General features: G+C 38.5%; 1 long non-coding RNA gene across 2 annotated transcripts in view; it reads right to left on the bottom strand.

Moving 5' to 3' along the window:
• LOC103911600 (uncharacterized) overlaps positions 1-21,731 on the bottom strand; it is an 84,835-nt gene that overhangs the window by 13,081 nt on the left and 50,023 nt on the right. Inside the window, exon 3 of one of the 2 annotated variants that reach the window (XR_002459478.3) lies at positions 1,091-1,192. The exons of the other annotated variant lie outside the window; for it this stretch is intronic. This is a non-coding gene — a long non-coding RNA (uncharacterized lncRNA). The remainder of the gene's footprint in view (positions 1-1,090; positions 1,193-21,731) is intronic. 2 annotated transcript variants of the gene reach the window in all.

The raw sequence follows: 21,731 nt of genomic DNA, 5'->3' as shown, positions 1-21,731 counted from the left end.
GATCCGCTACTTTTGGCGCTCATAAACAATCATAAAGCCCTCATGCTGCAGGAATGAGGAGGTTTGCTGAAGGTAAGCAGCTGTCGTGCAGTGAGGGGTTTGCGTATTTAATAAACTACGGCAGTGTGCGTTCATCAAACAGTAAGATTGATTAATAAATCGATATGAAACAGTCCCTTAAAAGTCACGTCTCGCTTTCAGTTTCGTGCTTAGGCGCGTTTTGCACGCACACTTCTCAAACGATCCAGGAAACGGGCCTAGGCACGGTTCGGATAGCATAGTGTGAGTACGCCCTTAGACTCACTATAAATAACCACTGTTCCCCCTCCATCCTTACTCCTCCCCTTCTCCTGATAGGGCGGCACGGCAGCCCAGTGGTTAGCACTGTTGCCTCACAGCAAAAACACCACTGGTTCAACGTTTCTGTGTTGAGTTTGCATGTTCTTCTCCTGCTTACGTGGGTTTTCCTCGGATTCCCTATTTCCTCCCACCATCCAAAGACATACATTCATTCATTTTCTTTTTGGCTTAGTCCCTATATTAATCCAGGATCGCCACAGCGGAATGAACCGCCAACTTATCCAGCACATGTTCCATGGATAATTTAGCCTACCCAATTCACCTGTACCGCATGTCTTTGGACTGTGGGGGAAACCGGAGCACCCGGAAGAAAGCCACACTTATGCAGGGAGAACATGCAAACTCTACACAGAAACGCCAACTGAACCAGCAGAGGCTCGAACCAGCGACCTTCTTGCTGTGAGGCCACAGTGCTAACCACTGAGCCACCGTGTCGCCCAATATTCCAGTCATATGCACAAACTGAATTGGCATCCTTGCATGGAAGCACAGCTAGTGAGTGTGTTTGGGAGCGGATCTGAAGGCCACGTTAAGACATGAAGCTCATCCGACGCGCAGCAGGGGGCATCTGTCTAGATCAATATCAACTGACGCAGATGTCATTAATTTCCCCTAAAAAAAAAATCAAATATTAAAGACCCCCAGCGAACGCAGCGTGCACATTAGGCGCTGATTTGCATAGCAGAAGACTGGAGCTTGTGACTTTTTAAATGTAGATGAAACACAGAACCTGATGCGGGGAATTAATAATTTTGAGTGGAACATCAAAGCCCGGTCCTCTCTGCTCCAGTGGGGACAGCGGCGGCCGCGGCTCCGTTCGGCACGGTACGTCCTGTTTGGGATTAGAGACCAATGAAGAAGAAGCCATTAGAGAAGATGAAACAGAGTTTCAGAACAGCAGGATGCTGGGTAATTATTTCCTAAATGCACGACATCCTGATGTTGCACTGAACAATGCGGCTCCCTTGCAGAGAGGCACAGGTATGATAGACACACACACACACACACACACACGCGCACACACATTGAGTTTTCATGTTTTATGGGATCTTCGCATAGATGTAATGATGTTTCTACTGTACTGACTGTATATCGTGTCCTCTTCCCCTCTATTTATCAGCCGTTTGCCATATGAGGACCAAAAAATGTCCCCACAAGGTCAACATTCACTGGTTTTAAATTGGGTCCACACAATGTGATAAATACCAGAACAAACACACATGTGCACACACATGCACATACACACACACAAACACAAACACACACACACACTCTCTCTCTCTCTCTTTCACACACCCACAAACTCTCTCTTATTGTCACACAAACACACACACACACACACACAATCTTTCTCTTTATCTCTCTTTCTCACACAAACAGACAGACAAACACTCAATAACACACACAAGAACACACATTTAAACACACACTCAAACACACACAAACAATCAAACACACAAACACACACACACACACACACACACACACACACACACACACACACACACACACACTAATAGACAAACACTTACTAACACACACAAGAACACATATTTAAACACACACTCAAACACACACAAACAATCAAACACACACACACACACACACACACACACACACACACACACACACACACTAATAGACAAACACTCACTAACACACACAAGAACACACATTTAAACACACACTCAAACACACACAAACAATCAAACACACAAACACACTAATAGACTAACACTCACTAATACACACGCACCTACTAATACAAACACACTTATATATACACTCAAGCACACACACTTAAATACAAACACAAACAAACACACACACAATTACACAAACCCTCACTAATACACACACGCATACACTTAAACAAACACTCAAACACACACAAACAAACAAACACACACACAAATAGACAAACACTCACTAATAAACACATACACACACACACACACACACAATCTTTCTCTATCTCTCTTTCTCACACAAACATACACACAAACACACGCACACTCACACAAATGTACATTCACACACAAATAAACACTTACACAACCACTCTTTCTTGCACACACACAAACAGTCACACACAAAAAGACACACACAAACACACTCACACAATCCCTCTCGCTTTCTCTCACAAACATAAACACACACACACACACACACACATACACACATGCACTTACACACACATACAGTACGCATGCACACATGAAGACAAACACTCACTAAGATACACACACACACACGTGCACACAAACAAATAGACAAACACTTACTAACACACACATACAAACACACTCATATACACTCAAGCACACACTTAAATATACACCCAAGCAAACACACTTAAACACACACTCAAACACACACAAACAAACAATCAAACACACACACATACACATACAACTGAAGCACACACACTTAAACACACAAACACACAAACACATGCACGCATACACACACGCACACAAATAGACAAACACTCACTAATACACACACACTTACTAATACACACACATTCTCATACACACATGCACTCTCTAACTTTCTCTTGCACAAACAAACATGCACACGCCCACTCACACATACAACACACACATAAGCACACTCACTGTCTAACATACACACACTCACATACAAACATACTCACATACGCACACTCTCTCTCTAACACACTCTCACACACACACACAAACACACACACACTTGAGTGAAGTGAATAGATGAAAAGCAGATGGCTGACCGCAGAAACACAGGCCTGTGCAAACAACACAAGTGCTTGTTGTTCTTGTTAAATGTTTACTCAGACTACAACACCACACTGAAGGATTAAACGTGATGAAATGAGGTAAAAGAGTGACCCAGCAGGCGCAGGACGTCAACATGACATCAGATTAACGTTGTACCAAAGCATCGTGGAGACGTTGCATTTCGTTTGGAAATGAAAATTGAGTTGAGGTCAGAACCCAACGGCAGGTTGATGCCAATGTCCAATGCCAACCTAAAATCAACCAAATATCAACGTCTAATGGTGTACAACTTGACTTTGTGTAAACGTTACCACTATGACGTCTATTAGACGTTGGATTTTGGTTGCCATACCTGACTAATAATCGTCAGTAATTGACGTCAACATGATGTTGGTTTAAGATGTTGGCTGGACGTTGGATTTTGACCACTTTCAAACACAACCTAAAATCAACCAAATATCAACGTCTAATGGTGTACAGCTTGACGTTGTGTAAACGTTACCACTATGACGTCTATTAGACGATGGATTTTGGTTGCCATACCTGACTAATAAACGTCAGTAGTTGACATCAATATGACGTTGGTTTAAGATGTTGGCTGGACGTTGGATATTGGTCACTTTCCAACACAACCTAAAATCAACCAAATATCAACGTCTAATGGTATACAGCTTGACGTTGTGTAAACGTTACCACTATGACATCTATTAGACGATGGATTTTGTTTGCCATACCTGACTAATAAACGTCAGTATTTGACGTCAACATGATGTTGGTTTAAGATGTTGACTGGACGTTGGATTTTGGTCACTTTCAAACACAACCTAAAATCAACCAAATATCAACGTCTTATGGTGTACAGCTTGACGTTTTGTAAACGTCACTGCTATGACGTCTATTAGACGTTGGATTTTGGTTGTCATACCTGACTAATAAACGTCAGTAGTTGACATCAATATGACGTTGGTTTAAGATGTTGGCTGGACGTTGGATATTGGTCACTTTCAAACACAACCTAAAATCAACCAAATATTAACGTCTAATGGTATACAGCTTGACGTTTTGTAAACGTTACTGCTATGACGTCTATTAGACGTTGGATTTTGGTTGTCATACCTGACTAATAAACGTCAGTAGTTGACATCAATATGACGTTGGTTTAAGATGTTGGCTGGACGTTGGATATTGGTCACTTTCCAACACAACCTAAAATCAACCAAATATCAACGTCTAATGGTATACAGCTTGACGTTGTGTAAACGTTACCACTATGACATCTATTAGACGATGGATTTTGGTTGCCATACCTGACTAATAAACGTCAGTATTTGACGTCAACATGATGTTGGTTTAAGATGTTGACTGGACGTTGGATTTTGGTCACTTTCAAACACAACCTAAAATCAACCAAATATCAACGTCTTATGGTGTACAGCTTGACGTTTTGTAAACGTTACTGCTATGACGTCTATTAGACGTTGGATTTTGGTTGCCATACCTGACTAATAAACGTCAGTAATTAACGTCAATATGACGATGGTTTAAGATGTTGACTGGACGTTGGATTTTGACCACTTTCAAACACAACCTAAAATCAACCAAATATCAACGTCTAATATTGTACAGCTTGACGTTTTGTAAACGTTACTGCTATGACATCTATTAGACGTTGGATTTTGGTTGTCATACCTGACTAATAAATGTCAGTAGTTGACATCAACATGATGCTGGTTTAAGATGTTGGCTGGACGTTGGATTTTGGTCACTTTCCAACACAACCTAAAATCAACCAAATATCAATGTCTAATGGTGTACAGCTTGACGTTTTGTAAACGTTACTGCTATGACGTCTATTAGACGTTGGATTTTGGTTGTCATACCTGACTAATAAACGTCAGTATTTGACGTCAACATGATGTTGGTTTAAGATGTTGACTGGACGTTGGATTTTGGTCACTTTCAAACACAACCTAAAATCAACCAAATATCAACGTCTAATGATGTGACAGCTTGACGTTTTGTAGACGTTACCGCTATGATATCTATTAGACGATGGATTTTGGTTGCCATATCTGATGAATAAATGACTATTTGGCATCAATATGACGCTGGTTTAAAATGTTGGCTTGGCTGATTTGGCTCACTTTCCAACACAACCTAAAATCAACCAAATATCAACGTCTAATGATGTGACAGCTTGACGATTTGTAGACGTTACCACTATGACATCTTTCAGACATTGGATTTTGGTTGCCATACCTGACTAATAAACATCAGTATTTGAAGTCAATATGCCGTTGGTTTAAGATGTTGACTGGACGTTGGATTTTGGTCACTTTCCAACACAACCTAAAATCAACCAAATATCAACGTTTAATGATGTGACAGCTTGACAATTTGTAGACGTTACCGCTATGACATTTACTAGACGATGGATTTTGGTTGCCATATCTGAGGAATAAATGACTATTTGGCATCAATATGACACTGGTTTAAAATGTTATATACAAATTATATATATATATATATATATATATATATATATATATATATATATATATATATATATATATATATATATATATATATATACACACACACACACACACACACAAATATATATACACAAATATATATATATATATATATATATATATATATATATATATATATATATATATATATATATATATATATATATATATATATAATAAGTAATAGGTGAATATAAGTAATATATTTAGGTGCATTTAAACAAAAAATTGATTTATTAAATGGATATATTTATTAAAATAAACATATTTTAGTCATCGAACATCTTTAGAATTTTAAAGAAAATACATTTAATATTTTTACATTTTTCCAATTATATTACGGAAAAATACAAACTACAAAAATTTAACAAAATTGTATACACTTTTTGATTCTCTTGAGTTTTGCTCTTTTTAAAGCTTTTCAAATATTTTTCCTTAACATATAAATTTAGATGTACTAATTTTGGACCATTATCACAAGTTATTTTGTTAAATTAGCTCCAGATTGGATTTAATGTAATGTAATGTTTCCTACAGAAAATCCTAATATAAATGGGAGATTTGTGGAGGATCAAATCAAAAACGCTAAGCACTACATATGAAGAGTTCAGATGCAAAAGCCACTAAACGCCACAGTAGGCCAACCTTGTGTTTATTTGCTAATTTAAGCTATTTTTAAAAGATAAAAATAATGTATAAAACTATACATTATTTATATTAATTCATAACACCTATACGTCTGATAAGCTTTTATAATAATGGACAATGCACAGATATTGATGTTTTTACACTGCATTATTTAAATCTAACAAGCTGAGTTTACAATGTTTGCAATGTTTACATTTCTCTGCTTACATTAAATCTAAATCTCAAATATCAGAAATGACAACAGATTGTTCAGATTTAATTAATGTCAGTTTTAATGTTTTTGATTAATGCACTTACTTGACAGATTTCATTCCTTCATTTTCCTTCTGCTTTTCCCCTGATTTATCACAGCGGAATGAACCTCCGCTTACTTGACGGATTTATATATTTTAGGTGGTTTGTGCAATGTGTGGTTTCTAATTGTATCTTTAGTGATTTTTCAATTAATTTATAAATAATAAATAAATAAATAATATATAAATAAATGTATTCTCCCAATAGGTGGATTTAGAGGTTTTTGCAAAAAAAAGCAGACGTGGATTCAGCTGGTTTTGATGCAAAAGAAAATCTACCTTGTTAAAAAAACCAAAGAATTATCTAAAGTGACATTTTTAAAACAAAATGTATTTTATTTACTAGCTAATAACCTTATCAATACATATAAAAGGAAACTTCTAAACCTAATTATAGGAGCCTGATAGAAAATGCTCATTTACAAGGAAAGAGGTCTGATGGATTTAGAAGTTTTTTGCAGGATGTGCACATCAATGCTCCAGTATCGATATATCGATATTTAGAAGATTTTAATTTAGTATCGATATTTTTTTAAAAGTATCGATATTTTAACTATATTTTAATAATTTCTGCATAACTAAATGTTTTAGCGCCGTGTACAGGATTGTCAGTGATGCATTGTATACAAGACGTTACACCAATCAATCTAAGGCGGAAGGTGACATAAGTGATCATGTGCCTTTCAGATAACTTACGTACTCAACACGCGCAAGTCGCACACTTCTGCATTAATACGGAATGACACGATGATAGAGACATAACAGCGTGTTGTGGTGCTCGTCAGCTAAATAAGCATTGCACAAGCAATATTTGTGATAAGAAAGTTGTACACAGCAACAATACAAGCAGCCATTATAAAAACTTACAGACAACACACCCTGAAACTTATAAAGAAACGGAACAAAAACAAGCTTCCCAGTGTTCCTCTGCTCACTCTCCCTCTGTCCGACAAGAGGCAAACCTCTCTCTCTCTCTCTCTCTCTCTCTCTCTCTCTCTCTCTTTATTAAAAGTCATACTACTGAACTTAGGTTTTGTTTTTACCAAAACACTCTTTGTTTTTGGGTGTAAATACTCAAGAGTGCACAGACAAAAGTGTACGGTAGCAAATTTCACAATTGGACAAGCTAAATTAGCCATCTGGAAATCATGTAGACTAGCTGCTGAGGGGCGAAATGTAAATCTTCTTCAACTTTTTTTAGCCTTGGTGGAATCCAGAATAAGAACAGAACATCGATTCTTTCAAATGACAAATAACTTGCTTGAGTTTGAGTTCAAATGGTGTGTTAATGGGGCCTTAGTGTCAATTTGTGAGGATGGGAAAATAATATTTAATTGGTGATAAATGATTAATTTTTTGTGTAATTATTTATTTTTGTGTATAGCTTATTATTATATATATTTTTTATTTTATTTATGTATATATATTTAGATTTTTGTTTTTCCACCTCTTTTGTCTCCTGAACATGTTTCAGTGTGACTTTGTGTGAGGTGAAATGTAATTTTTGGTTTTAGATGTTTTAATAAAGTGTGTGTCAAAGTCTCTTTCTCTCTCTCTCTCTCTCTCTCTCTCTCTCTTTTTGGCATGACAAATGTTACAAATGTTTTGCCAAAGGATTTATAAAGTTTACTTTAAATAGAACACACACACACACACACACACACACACACACATATAAATATATATATATATAAACTTCGTTAACACAGCAAAGTGTTTAGTATAGTATTATAACATATAATATAATAATAGCAATTAAATACAAACAAAAATGAATAAATAAATAAAATAATAAATCAGCTCCCTCTTTCTCTCTCGTTACCATTAGGGGAATAAGAATAAATATAAGGGTGTGTGTGTATGCAGTGTGTATATACAACATACACATTACAGTACATATATATACTGCATATATATATATATATATATATATATATATATATATATATATATATATATATATATATATATATATGCTTTTTTAAATGAACATTATTTTGAAAAATGACATTAATATTTTAAACAATAAGTGCTCTCGGTATTGGTATCTTAAAATTTTTAGCAAAAAGTATCGGTATCATATCGAATTAAAAAATTGTGGTATCGCCCATCCCTAATCTGAACTCTTCATATATAAACTTTTGTTTCTAATTAACATTATTATATCATTTGTAATCAACTGTTTGTTGTTGACAGTATATGCATGTGGTAAAACCAGCGTATTGCACGTCCTCCGCGGCTAACTGCTTCAATAAAGACGTGTAGACTGTTGTGTCGAAATCAGCAGAACGCATTCGCTCTGTTCTTGTCAACTTAACCTCCCCTTCATAAAAACATTCAGAAAGAAGCCCCCTCCTCCTCCTCCTCCTCCTCCTCCTCTCCTCCTCCAAGCACTTCACGATCCCTCGCTCCATTTGAAAGCAGGAGAGGATAGAGAGGCTGCCACTGCCTCAATTACACAAAGACTCAGTGACCCCCAACCGGTTACATTCACTCTGCCCGCGGCTCCTCTCCGCAGGAATCCTAAAGACCTTTTAGCCATGCGGACGAGCGCGGGCCACCCTTTCCTCCCTCTGCGGCTCAGATTAATCATGTGTGAAATGGAGGCTCTAACTGCCCATGTCACAGGTTGAGTCTGTGCCAGGTTGAGCCCGTCAGCTGGCAGACACCAGGCGGCGGCGCTCCGTTAGGCAGGTGTTAATAAAGAGCAACGGGTCTGCCGGGTCACACACACATGCGCTTACATGCATGCGCTACATTACATGCAGAAAACACATGCACTTAGAGTGGGGAAGGTTAACTTTTAAAATGTATTTCACTACAGATTTGCAACTTAATTAAAGTATCTGACTTCATGTTGTGTTTTGGATTTCCAGGTTTCAGCTTCCCTACATTTCTGTATGTGTGCGCAAAACGTAGGCTAAAGGCATTTTGTTAAAGGTTCATGAAACACCAAAGCACATGTTTTGAGCTGTTGACAGTGGTATATGTGTCCCACACTGCTAAAAACACTATTAGGACACCTATATTTCACTAAAAAGTGTAAATTGGTTGTTTTTGCGTTATTTCAAGCAAATTCGTACTTCCGGTTTGAAACGAATTTTTGAAGCTGCGTCACGGTCATGAGATAATAGCGTGTATTCCAGCGTGTAGACTGGACGTCTGTGCCAGAGTGTGTCTTATTACGTCTTACAGTGTGCTGCATTAATGCATGAGTAAAGCTTGGTTCAAACCAATCAGCGCGCTCTATTGTGCAACTTCATTAATATTCATTACTGTCACAGTGTTTAGACGACAGAGACGCCACGTTGTGTTGGCAAAACAAGCGTGAAGTGTTGCTTTTATAGTTTGCTGCAGTTCAGTTTTGTTTTTATTTTCTCTCTGTGAGAGCTCAGCTGGAGTCACGTGTGGATTAACAGTGTACGCGACGCTCGACAACAATAACTTACGTGTCTAAGGAGGATTATTGTTTACCTGAGAGCTGTTCTCATCTGCAAACGCTGAGATCCGGATTCGCTTGTAGTCTCCTCTTAATAAAGACGCGGCTCTAGTTGCTGGTGATTGTCCTGTCTCTACAGATTTGGTAAGTGAGCGACCAGTGCTCTTTGTTTATTCAGTTTGTTCGTAACTAAGTTAACTATTGCACCAAGTGTAAACACGTTAGCACCACCACCAAACTTTAACCTCGTGTAGGATTTTCACTGCATTTTGTGACCGGAATAACACACGCGGCTTTCTGACACTACCTGCCTTGTGCATCTAAGTTTCCGGGAAATGCTGAGGTTTTTTTTCTCTCATTCGCCGTGCGGTATCAAACATTGCATGAAAAATACACGCTTAGAGCAGTTCCTCGAATCAAATATCTCTTTTGTCTCGAGGGACATGAATGAATTCCCTGAATGAAAGAGCCAAACTGCAGTTAAAGTCCAACATTTATTAATTTGGCAAATAATTCGACTACAGATGTCAATGTAGGTTAAACACCATCACTTTCTACTGTGTGTGTGAATTTTGACTCTGAAACTCGCGCATGCCCAAATAGACACTCCCACACCATCCCACTTTTCTTCCTCTGACACTCCCCCCTAAACAGAGCTGGACACGCCCACTTTTCTGACTTTTTCCAAAGTAGAGGTGTGTAAACAAATTTCGAGAGGATCACGTGCTTATGATTGTTCACAGCTGTTCCGACTTTAGCTAATAACTGATTATCCTATCAGACGATCCTTAACTCACTATAAATAACCAGACTTTTCTCATCTCAATCTCTTCGTCTCGAAGAAACCCCCCCACCCAACCCTACTTTCCCTCCTTTCAAACGGGCGTCACGGTGGCCAGCGATTAGCGCTGTTGCCTCACAGCAAGAATGCCCCTGGTTTAATTCCTTTCCAAGCCAGACAGCATTTCTGTGCGGAGTTTGCTCGTTCTCCCCGTGGTCGCGTGGGTTTTCCCCGGGTCCTCCGGTTTCCTCCCACAGTTCAAAAACAAGCACTCTTAATCCAAATACTTTAGCTAAACATCTGAGTACACCTGGGACATCCATATCTGACACTTAGCTACAACAAGCAAGAGGGGGAGTCATCGAGATCTACCTGAGCTCAAACTCCCCTCTCGCCTTGCAACGGGAGGGAGCCCAGGGCTCGAGGATCTTATAAGCTCAGGGCTCTCTCCCGGGACAGCACGCCAAACTAGCTTTACTATCAATCATCAGCTAAGTGTGAACTCTTGAAATTAGTTTGTGAAACTTCACATATTCAAAAAATATGGGGTGAAGGAAGGTGTACGTTGTTTGCTATGTGACCATCAGCAGTTTTCTCAGAGGACGACAAGCTGACAAAACATTGCTGTAACTCTGATACTAGTTTTATTTATGGCAAACATTTAAAAGCGCTGCAGAGTTTGGGTGATCTACAACAGAAATAAATAATGATTTCTTGTGCAGCCCGATACCAATTGATCCACAAACTGGGTACTGTGGGGGTTGGAAACACTGATTTTGACATCACTATTCATTCCTTATTCATTTTCCTTCGGCTTAGTCTTTTTATTCATTAGGGGTCGCCACAGTGGAATGAACTACCAACTTATCCAGCATATGTTTTGAACAGCGGATCTGTTTCCCAGTACTGGGAAACACCAATACACTCTCATTGACACACATACACCCTGGCCAATTTAGTTTATTCAATTCGCCTATAGCTTTCCCAGAGATGGGGTGCGGATGGAAGGGCATCTGCTGCGTAAAAACGTGCTGGATAAGTTGGCGGTTCATTCCGCTGTGGCGACCCCGGATTAATAAAGGGACTAAGCCGACAGGAAAATGAATGAGTGAATTCACCTATAGCGCATGTGTTTCTATGTGAATCGAATTAAAATAACTTATTGCTGCTTACATTAATTGACGATTACAGTTTACCTTGATGTCTGAATAAGAATACAATTCCAAAGCAATCCCTTTAGTTAATCTAGATTACTTTTCGGAAGTGACTGCAACATGCAATCAGATACAGCTACTCAATGTTTTGTATTTGAAACCGTTATAATTAAGTTACATGTACTCTGCATCTCCCCCAACCCTATGCATCTGACAAGACGTGAAGGTTTTTTTTGTTTGCCGTCTTGCTCTGGGTCTCAGACGGGCTGCCGTGACCCGCTCTGATCTCCGGTAATTTGCCTGTGAATGCAGAGGTTATGTATTGTTCTGTAATTGGAGGTACTGAAATTAGGCCTTGGTGAATGCGGTATTATCACACCCGATTCGGTCATTACTGCATCTGATCACGGCTCACTGGAGATAATATCCTGAACACACTTCTTCATCACCTCCAGCCGACGCAACGGCTGCTAAAACAGGGATGGAGTTGATGAATATAAATATGATATTGTGTGCCTTAATGCCGTCCTGAATAGAAGGCTGAAGTTACCTCTAAACACGATTCAACAGAGGAATGATGGAGGTTAAACTTTAATAAATCTCACTTCTTGGGTTTCACAGTTTCAGGAATTCGGTTAACTTATTAGTTTTAACATTTAGGTGGATTGAACATAAAACAATTATGTTTTCCCACAAAAAAAGCTCATTAATTGTGTTGTTTTAGCTCATTTTAAACTAGTTTGATTGTTTGAGTCTATAATGTCTTTTGAAATGGTTAAAACTGATCCGACACATTTAACAGATCAACTATTTACATCTTTCGTTTTAAAAATCTATTTCAGTGGTTCTCAAACTGTGGTACATTGCAGGCTTCCTTCTAGTGGTACGCGGATGAATCAAATATGTAATATGTACATATATATATATATATATATATATATATATATATATATATATATATATATATATATATATATATATATATATATGAGCAATTCCAGCGTTATGGATGTGACATTTGCAGTAAAAACTCAACACATAAATTAACAGAGAAAGTATATGTTAACATTATATTGAAAAATTTAATTATATTTTCTAGAGCAACTAGCCACAGAGTTATGGGAGCAGAAAAATATCAATCTGTAAACGTGTTTTGTACTTTAAATGAGGAAAATAAGCATGCGTTATGGATGTGACAAAAAAAGTCTGCGAGTTTACAGTATACAACACACTTTGTAGAAATTATGTGAATTAAACTGCACAACCCAAAATCAATAATGCTAATCAAAAGGATTAGAGTCGGCTCTCTATAAAACAAAAATGCTTGGTTTTATTTTACTTAATATTTTCACATTTCTGAGGAAAAAGTGTCGTTATGGATGTGACATCTCTCTGTTATGGGTGTGACACATGTGAAATTACCATTTGTGTGACTTTGGTAAATCAAATAGAATAGTTTTAAAACATTGACAGATGCATTTTTGAGTATTTTTAAAGTACTGTAAAATACTTGCTTACACAAAAAACCCAGAAATGGTTTCCGTATTTTGGTAAAAACTAATTTTTTTTTCATGGCAAGGTTGACATTTGCACGGAATTGCTCATATATATATATATATATATATATATATATATATATATATATATATATATATATATATATATATATATATATATATATATATAATTTATTTATTTATTTTTTTTAAGAAATTATCAAAAATATACAAATATAATGACATAAAGCCTATATTAATGAGGTCCAGGCAACATTTTCAGGTGCTAATCAACCAGGAGTTATTTCTTTCTTTATTATTTATTTTTTACTTTTTAAGAACAGTAACCTACCATTTTAACTTTTAAAAGCACATTTTAATTCAAATGTTCTTAATAATAGGAACTAATATGTCTCGTTTTTGAACTGTACAGAGCTTTAGCTGCTTTACTAGACCTAATACGCTACTGTATTTCAAAACTGCTCATTATGGTGGTACTTGCAAAGGTAATTGCTTTTTGTCTGTAGTGTATAAGTGTGTAAATTGGGCTAAATTGGCTAAATTGTCTGTAGTGTATGGGTTTGTCAGTGAATGAATGTGTGTGGATGTTTCCCAGGGATGGGTTGCCGCTGGAAGGGCATCCGCTGCGTAAAAACTTGCTGGATAAGTTGGCGGTTCATTCCGCTGTGGCGACCCAGGATTAATAAAGGGACTTATCCATCACGTTTTTATGCAGCGGATGCCCTTCCAGCCTCAACCCATCTCTGGGACACATCCACACACATTCATTCACTGACAAACCCATACACTACAGACAATTTAGCCTATCCAATTCACCTGTACCGCATGTCTTTGGACTGTGGGGGAAACCAGAGCACCCAGAGGAAGCCAACGCGAACACTGGGAGAACATGCAAACTCCACACAGAAACGCCAACTGAGCTGAGGCTCGAACCAGCGACCCAGTGACTTTCTTGCTGTAAGGTGACATCACTACCTACTGCACCACTACGTCACCCTTAAGTGAGACCAACTGAGGATCAAAACATAACCTCTCTGGACAGGACTTTAAAACATAGAGCAATCGCTCGCTTTTTTTAATGTCTAATCATCTTGTTTAATCCTTTTTGCAACACTGCATTGCAAAAAAATGCTTTTCAACTTAGATTTTTTGTCTACATTTATCTACAAATTCTTAAATCAAGAGGCATTTTCTACACAAGCAAAACATATTGTCTTGGTTTAGGAAATAAAAACCAAAATGAAGTGAGTTTTTCCTTAAATCAAGCAAAATGATCTGCCAATGGGGTCAGCAAATTAATCTTGTTTTTCGATTTGTGATAAGCAGGGCCGGAGTGGGACTCCTTTTCAGCCCTGGAGTATCAATCCCTAGACCGGCCCACCTCAGTTCACGACTGACTATATTAAAATAAGGTCATTTCTAATTCAGTTTCTAAATACACTATCACGTCTTTTTCAAGAAAACAGCTGCTTTAGAACTTCAAATGTTCAACAACCTTACAGTTTTATATGTCTTAACAATAAAAAATTCTCAGGTGAGGATTGAACAAGGATTAATGACGTCATAACACAACGTGCTGACCACTGGACCACAATGGCACTGTAATGCTGTGTTCACAACAGATGTGGAACGCGAGGATAAATCGCACTATTCGCGCGTAAATAGCCGCGTGAACATTTGAGGTTACTCGCTTCATTCGCGCGTCAAACCCCGCTTCATTCAGTGTCAAATTCACTTCAGAACAGACGCGGATTCGCGTGATGGGCAGGGCTTCTGTCTGCCCGGTGACTCTAGCTTCATAGCTAAAGGGCTAACATGGATTTTATGAAGAAATAACAGTGTTTATGTGCTTTTTGAAGGATAATTAACAGCGTTGATACGCTTAGAGCCGTGTCTGAGTCCACTACATCCTTTCAGAGGTGCATCCAGCTCTTTAAGCTCATAAACTCCTCCAGAAACTGAACCTGGCTGATGGAGGTTTTCAGCGGTGCTTTTGACTGAGCCCAGCCCAGTTTGATGAACTTCTTGTCGGTGTCTGCTGGGGGATTTCCCCTGGGACACCGACAACAGGTGATACGTCACAATCACGCCCCCATAAGAGCAAGCTCCTGATTGGTTAAAGCGGCATGAATGTCCGCTGAAGTTCAGATTTTCGAATGCGAGTGATTCACGCGAAACGCGCATTAACGCTCAATTCTCCCCACGCCATTCGCGCCATGCGCACCGCGCAATTCTCGTCATTCGCGGTGCGCCATTCGCGCGTATCGCGCCGCAGGATGTCTATTCGCGCATTTGCATTGACTTAACATGTAAATCACTCGCGCTTGATCACTCGTGTCTGGTCAGACCGGCCCACCGGGAACTCTCCCGGTCCTCCCGATTGGCCAATTCGGGCCTGGTGATAAGATTATTTCAACCCAAGCTCATTCTGAAAACGTAGTCCCGCGGACGTTTCTGGAGACAGCGGAATACGTCCCGGGAGGTACGTACGGCTGCATTATTTTTTTCAAGCGAATGCTACGGGGCGGTGTGACGCTGTTTCCTTTCGCGCTTGCCGGCCGGCCGACCGATTACCTCCTTGTGGAGAGCTTCCCCGCCGCAACCCGTTTGTCCACTCAGCTCACCGTGTACGTCGGCAGGCTTGAGATGCAAAGAGTAGTTGACCACAGCGATCGGTTTCGAGTCCGGGGAAGAGCGGTTCCAGCAATCAGGTAAGACAAAAACAGAATCCCAAAAATTAAGTGAACGAGTTCCATAACAGGGTGAGAACGCGGTGAAATCCGAAAATGTGGTAGAAAAAAAAATCAGGGCTTTTCTTTATTTGGACGGCTTTTGTAAACTGTTTTCGGGTTTAGGGAAGCGAGCGGGCGGGCGGGTCAATCGGTAAAATTGGTTGGGTTCAGGGAAGGAGGAGGGCGGGTCAGCCGATTGGCCGGTCGCGCAGTCAATCATCCGGTCAGTCGGACAGCGGCCTCTGGTGGGTTCACGCGAGAACAGCGCGGGCGAGAACTGCACTCGTGAGAGGCGTTTGAGGTGAGAAAAAGCGCACAACAGCGGCCTCTCGCGGATTCGCAAAAACAAAAACTGCAGCCGTACGTACCCGCCGGGATGTATTCCGCGGTCTCCAGAAACGTCCGTGGGACTACGTTTCCACAATGAGCCTGGGTTGGATTATTTTGCTGACCCCATTGGTAGATTATTTTGCTTGATTTAAGGAAAAACTCCCTTAATTTTGGCATATTATTTCTTAAAACAAGACGATAGGTTTTGCTTGTGTAGAAATTGCTTCTTGATTTGAGAACTTTTAGCAAGCTTTTAAGCAAGCTTAAACTCTAATGTGACTGCGGCATAACACGTTATTCATGAAACCATCAATGGCACTAAAAAAAAACTAATATCTAATTGCATTTCTTAATTTAAAAACAATAAATGATATTGAGGAAAGTTCTACATCAATATTTAAACGACATGAGCACAGTTTAGCTCGTTGCTGAAACTGAAATGATTGAGCCTTTTCCCTAGCTTTGGCTCTCCATTTGATTGGGTTGCTATCTGAAAGAAACAACGGAGATATTAAATTGATGTAATATATATTTGTACACTTAAACCAGTACAGAAGCAAACTTAAGTGGAGTGGAAAACAGAAAAAAAATAAATAAATCAGACAGTATATGAGCTATACGGGCCCTATATCTGGAGGAAACGCTTTGAAAGATGTTGTTCTGGGCTTGCTCTCTGACACCCCCAGAGAGACGGCAGATCTTCTGAATGTGTCAAATCTCTCTTTCACTCTTTAAGAAATTAATTACCGCTCCTCCTCCTTTCCTCTGCGCCGCTTTTGATAGGGCCCTTTTTTCGGCGCTATCTAAAGAGGCTCTTCCATAGATTTCACTTGGCACCAAGTGCACACAACATTCGGCAAGAAGTAATGTAGATCATTTTTATTCATTGCCTCAAATTGTCAGCAATTATGTGCGTCAGTGGCCACCTGCTTGTTCTGAATGGCAGCGGGTCTGGCAGAGTGTGTGTGTGTGCGCGCGTGTGTATGTGTGAGAGAGAGAGGGGGGATTACACTAACAAGCAGCGTACAAGGCCTCCAGTCGCAGGTGAAATGGCCCTTCTTGTTAGGATAATGAGTGGTCAGAGGCTGTGTGTGCCCAGGCTGGAACAGGCCGGCTGAAAAGCAGGATTAGCAGAACCCCCGTCCCCCCACAACACACACGCGCACGCTCGACAAACCACGTACAAACCGGGGTCACGGCTGACGCTGGCCTCAACACGGCTGGCACACGACTGAACACAGGCTTTATAGCAGAGTTTAAAAGACACACACATGCGCGCACACACTCACACACACCGCTGCTTCATTAAAGACCAAATGTCTTAATTTTCTCTTACAGGCTCACACGTGTGTGTTTTGATGTGGAAATCCGGGACATATAAGATGGATAGATGGATAGATGAAATGTTAGAATTGCATTACAATGATAGTATGAGAGAACAATGGATAAAACGATAGACGAGTAGAAGAATAAAATGATGAATCAATTCATGGATGGATGATGAACAGATAGATGGAGACATGAATGGATTTTGGATTGTCAGATGAACAGATCAATGAATAGATGAAGGAATGTATGGATGGATGGATGAATGAACAGATGATGTATGGATGGATGGATAATGAACAGATAGATGAGGAAATGGATAAAAATTGGACAGTCGGATGGACAGATGAACAGATCAATGGACAGATGAAGGGATGGATGGATGGACGGACAGATGGATGGATGGATAAAATGTTACAATAGTATTACAAAGATAGTATGATAGAATAGACAGAATGATAAAACTATAAATGGATGAATGGATGGATAGATAGATAGATAGATAGATAGATAGATAGATAGATAGATAGATAGATAGATAGATAGATAGATAGATAGATAGATAGAGAGAGAGAGAGAGAGAGAGAGAGAGATAGAGAGAGAGAGAGAGATAGATAAATAGATAGATAGATAGATAGATAGATAGATAGATAGATAGATAGATAGATAGATAGATAGATAGATAGATAGATAGATAGATAGATAGATAGATAGATAGATGATCTAAATGTCATGATCTGGATTACATGATCCAGATTACATAATCTGAATTACATGATCGGGATTGCATGATCTGATTGCATGATCTGGAATAAATTATCTAAATTACATGATCTATATTACATAATCTGAATTACATAATCTGGATTACATTTCTGGATTACAAAATCTGGATTTCATGATCTGGGTTTCATGATCTGGATTAAGTTATATAGATTACATGATCTAGATTACATAATCAGTATTACATTATATGAGTTACATAATCTGAATTGCAAAATCTGGATTACATTTCTATATTACATGATCTGGATTTCGTGATCTGGATTACATGATCTAGATCACATAACTTGTATTATATTATCTGAGTTACATAATCTGGATTACAAAATCTGATTTTCATGATCTGATTGCATGATCTGGATTAAATGATCTAGATTACATAATCTGGATTTCATAATCTGAAATACATGATCTGGATGACATGATCCAGATTACATGATCTTAATTGCATTATCTGAATTACATGATCTGGATTTCATGATCTGGATTAAATTATCTAGATTTCATGATCCAGATTACATAATCTGTATTACATTATCTGAGTTTCATAATCTGGACTACATAATCTGGATTGCATAATCTGGATTACATTTCTGGATTACATGATCTGGATTAAATGATCTAGATTACAGTATCCATATTACATAATCTGTATTGCTTTATTTAAATGACATAATCTGGATTACATAATCTGGATTACATTTCTGGATTACATGATCTGGATTTTATGATCTGGATTACATGATCTTGAATAAATGATCTAGATTACAAAATCTGTATTACATTATCTGAGTTACATAATCTGGATTACATTTCTGGATTACATGATCTGGATTTCATGATCTGGATTCCATGATCTGAATTGCATGATCAGGATTTAATGATCTAGATTACATTATCTGGATTACATGATCTGGATTTTAAACAATCCGGATTGCATTTCTGTATTGCATGATTTGGATTAAATTAACTAATTACATGATGTATATTACATAATCTGTATTATATTATCTAGATTATATGACCTGAATTACAATATCTGGAATACGTGATCTGGATGACATAATCTGGATGACACAATCTGAATGACATAATCTGGATTGCATGATCAGGATTACATTAATACGTGCATTATTTATGTTGCATTATTTAGCACTGTAGACAGATATGCTTTCCAAATATGCTTTCCTCCTTTGTGATAGTGACACACACACACACACACACACACACACACACACACACACACACACACACACACACACACACACTATCTGTCTGGTTTCCCAGAATGCATGTGTTCTGAATGTAAGCAGCGCTGTGATTTGAGTTTTGCTCCAGATGAAAAGCTGCTGCTGGAGAGACTTTCATTAGCGTGGAGCGCTGACCTGGGTTCAGCCGCTGTGTTCGTATCTCTCTGCTAATGATTCCTGCAGCACAAAACCCCCTGACCTGCCAACATTCTCACTTTCCACTGAAAAAGAGGAGAAATGGGCCAGAGAGAGAGAGAGAGGGGAGAGGGGAGGGAGTGAGGGATGAGCAAGAGAGAGGGAGAGAGGGGAAAAAAGAAATACAGAAGAAAGAATACATATATTTTTCAGATTGGAGCGGCATGAGAGAGCGGTGATTTGAGGCATGCTGGGAGGGAGGTGCATGCTGGGACATCGACTCTATGTGTGTGTGATCTTTCCAATAAACCGTCTCATCCTCCAGACTTATAGATTACATCCTTCACTTCTTTGAAACACATACCTGCAAACAAACACTCTCAAGCGTACAATTACTGCAGTGTCAGATACTGTAGTGCCGTCAGTGCTGATATACACACACAAACACCAATGAAACATTCAGCTTCATCAGTGCACAAACACACTAACTAATAATGTGAGGTAATGAGGTAATGTGAATTATTGAGTACTGTAATTATTAAAAAGATATTTAAAGCGGAGCTATTATGTAAAAATCACATTTATAAGAGGTTTAAATACAGTTGTGTGGCAGCAGTGTGTGAATATAACCAGCTGCTAATGGTCAAAATTAATTAATTGCAATTTTTATATTCAGACTTGATAAAAGCAGTCTGCAGAAACACTTTGATTGACATTCTCCCTTTGAATGATGTCATCAGAGGGGGAAAGCCCCGCCCACTAGTGACCATCTCTCCCTCATTAGCATAGGACGTTAGTCTTGTTTAGGAATTTGCCACTATGCTCACACACAGACATTTGTAGCTCCGCCCTCTTTTGAAAAGCGCATTTCATTTGAATTTAAAGCGACAGTCACCAAAACTGCACAATTTGTATCAAAGCCTAAAAGGGGCAGTTTCAGAGGGATAGAAAACATTTTCTGTGTGGTATTTTGTGCTGAAACTACACACACACACACACACACACACACACACACACATACACACACACACACGCTAGGGACATCATAGACTTATTTTACATCTTGTAATAGGAACACTTTAAATAAAGCACTGTTATTTCATGCACCTGCAAATGCAGTGTTTTAAATAAGTTGTTTAGTCTAATGTAAAGTAAAATGTACAATTAAATCCAGTTAAGTGATGTTTCAAGTACTTTATCAATTTTTGTTTGTAGATTACAGTACAAATTTATTAGGATTTTTTTTTTCTGTATAAATTTTCTCTTTATCTTCATACAAAATTAAGAACCGGAACACACTCACAGCAACATGGGGAGAACATGCAAACTCCACACAGAAATGCCAACTGACCAAGCCGAGACTTGAACCAACGACGTTCTTGCTGTGAGGCAGCAGTGCTAACCACTGAGCCACCGTGCTGCACAATGTTTGTTTATTTATTTGTATTTTTTAAATTTATTTATTTATTTTTTGTTTGATTGATTTATTGTTTTCCCAGAGATGGGTTGCGGCTGAAAGGGCATCTGCTGCGTAAAAAACATATGCTGGATAAGTTAGCGGTTCATTCCGCTGTGGCGACCCCTGATTAATAAAGGGACTGAGACAAAAAAGGAAATGAACGAATGATTTATTTATTTGTTTATTTATTTATTTATTTATTTATTTATTTATTTATTTATTTATTTATTT

This window comes from Danio rerio, chromosome 9 (genome assembly GCF_049306965.1).
Source record: "Danio rerio strain Tuebingen ecotype United States chromosome 9, GRCz12tu, whole genome shotgun sequence".
Lineage (NCBI taxonomy): Eukaryota > Metazoa > Chordata > Actinopteri > Cypriniformes > Danionidae > Danio > Danio rerio.
This window is presented reverse-complemented; position numbering and strand designations above follow the sequence as displayed.